At 58.5% G+C, this 2,621-nt stretch overlaps 1 pseudogene; it reads left to right on the top strand.

Moving 5' to 3' along the window:
* Window positions 1-371: 371 nt before the first annotated feature.
* On the top strand, window positions 372-2,308 carry LOC102862438 (annotated as a pseudogene).
* The last annotated feature ends 313 nt before the right edge of the window (window positions 2,309-2,621 follow it).

Below are 2,621 nucleotides of genomic sequence, written 5' to 3' on the forward strand. Positions count from 1 at the left end.
ATTCACATATTCCAAAAACAGATGCAGCCCTGGATATGCTAACCAGGCTATGCCAAGAAATCTGGAGGACAGCTTCCTGGCCAAGTGACTGAAAGCAAGATATATTTATTCCCTTTCCTCAAGAATGTAGTCCAGTAAATGTAGATATTATTAAAAAATATTCATATCAGGGCCTTTGAGCGGGTGAGGGGCAACCCGTAGACCCCCCCAGCCCATCCTTTGAGCCCCATGGACACAGTCCATGACCGAGGACAATAAACAAGAGCGCTACCACTGTCTGGACTTGAGGGGGACAGTCTTATACCCGGATGTGATTCCCCGCTTAACCCGGAAAAGGAGGTGGCTAGTGCCACGGGGCCTTGGCGGAGGCTATGGAGGGATCTGAATACCGGGTGGTGTTTGAAAAGGGGGGTGTGTACCTGCACTCTAGTGCCAAGAAACACCAGGATCCAGATTCCCTCATCGCTGGCGTCATCCGTGTCGTGGAGAAGGACAATGACGTCCTCCTGCACTGGGCTCCTGTCGAGGAGGCTGGCGATTCCACCCAAATCCTCTTCTCCAAGAAGGACTCCAGCGGGGGTGACTCCTCCTCGTCGGAGGAGGAATCGACATTTGACCCTGGCTATGAACCTGACTGGGCCGTCATCAGCACCGTGTGGCCACGGCCCCGCCCCTCGGAGCCCAGGAAAGGTGCTGAGTCCAGTGCCTCCCAGGGATCCTGGGCCTTCTCTGTGAGCCTGGGAGAGCTCAAGTCCATCCGCCGTTCGAAGCCAGGCCTGAACTGGGCCTACCTGGTTCTGGTGACCCAGGCTGGAAGCTCCCTGCCCGCCCTGCATTTCCACTGTGGGGGCACCTGTGCCTTGCTCCGTGTCCTCAGCCGCTACCTTCTCTTGGCCAGCTCGCCACAGGACCCCCGCCTCTACCTTGTCTACCCCCACGACTCTTCTGCTCTCTCCAGTTCCTTCCACCACCTCCAGCTCTTTGACCAGGACAGTTCCAACGTGGTATCTCGCTTCCTCCAGGGCCCCTACTCCACCACCTTCAGCAGCTTCTCCCGAGTAACCAACTTCTTCCGGGGACCCCTGCAGCCACACCTGGAAGGGGCCTCCTGCGATCTACCCCCGCCTCCAGAGGACGAGCCAGAGCCTGGCTTCGAAGTCATTTCCTGCGTCAAGTTGGAGCCACGTCCGGCCGTGGAGCGGACCCCTCCAGTCACAGAGGAGGAGTGGGCGCACCACATGGCCCCCGAGGGCCGCCTGCAGCAGGTCCCAGAGCTGAAGGCCCGCATCTTCTCCGGGGGTCTGAGCCCCAGCTTACGGCGTGAGGCCTGGAAGTTCCTCCTGGGGTACCTCAGCTGGGAGGGTACAGCTGAGGAGCACAAGGCCCACGTGCGCAAGAAAACGGACGAGTATTTCCGCATGAAGCTGTAGTGGAAGTCCGTGAGCCCAGAGCAGGAGCAGAGAAACTCCCTGCTGCGGGGATACCGCAGCCTCATCGAGCGAGATGTGAGCCGGACAGACAGAAACAACAGGTTCTACGAGGGCCCGGAGAACCCCGGGCTGGGCCTGCTCAGTGACATCCTCCTCACCTACTGCATGTACCACTTCGACCTTGGCTATGTCCAGGGCATGAGTGACCTTCTCTCCCCGATCCTCTATGTCATTCAGAACGAGGTGGACGCCTTCTGGTGTTTCTGCGGCTTCATGGAGCTTGTGCACGGGAACTTTGAAGAAAGCCAGGAGACCATGAAGCGGCAACTCGGCCAGCTCCTGCTGCTCCTGAGGGTGTTGGACCCGCTGCTGTGCAACTTCCTGGACTCCCAGGGTTCTGGCTCCCTCTGCTTCTGTTTCCGGTGGCTGCTTATCTGGTTCAAGAAGGAATTCCCCTTCCCAGACGTCCTGCGGCTGTGGGAGGTGCTGTGGACTGGACTCCCCGGACCCAACCTGCACCTGCTGGTGGCCTGTGCCACCCTGGACATGGAGCGTGACCCCCTCATGCTGTCCGGCTTCGGCTCCAATGAGATCCTTAAGCACATCCATGAGCTGACCATGAAGCTGAGTGTGGAGGACGTGCTGAGGCCCTCTACCGGCAGCTGACTGCCTGCAAGGGGCTGCCCCACAATGTGCAGGAGATCCTGGGCCTGGTGTCACCTGCAGAGCCCCACAGCCCCTCGCCCTCAGTCTCCCCGCTGCCTCTGTCCCCCACCCGCTCCCCACCGGCTGTGCCTCCCCCGGCCCACCCGGCCCCGCAGCCAGACAGCAGCCTGGAGATCCTGCCGGAGGAGGACGAGGACGCTGGCGACTCCTAGCCCGGCCGGGCGGATCCACACAGGCACTTTACTGTCCCCACCTCGGCCGCCTTCTGAGAGGGGCCTGAGGGTGGTGCTCCCTGTCCTCTCTCCCCGCAGCCCTGCGCTGTCCTGACTAGCTGGCTCATTAAACTCACTTCCTAGAAAAAAAATATTCATATCACATGGAAGTAAAATCTTGCTGAAAATTATTTAAAAATAACTGTAATAGCCTATCAACAGAGAACTACCAGAAATTCAAGTTGTATTTAAAAGAGGTCATGGGACCAGGGATATAATTGGTGATACCAGATAGATCTTGGCTGAAAGCAAA

The sequence above is a fragment of the Elephantulus edwardii genome, unplaced genomic scaffold (genome assembly GCF_000299155.1).
Source record: "Elephantulus edwardii isolate Elephantulus edwardi_28Jun2011 unplaced genomic scaffold, EleEdw1.0 scaffold00096, whole genome shotgun sequence".
NCBI lineage: Eukaryota > Metazoa > Chordata > Mammalia > Macroscelidea > Macroscelididae > Elephantulus > Elephantulus edwardii.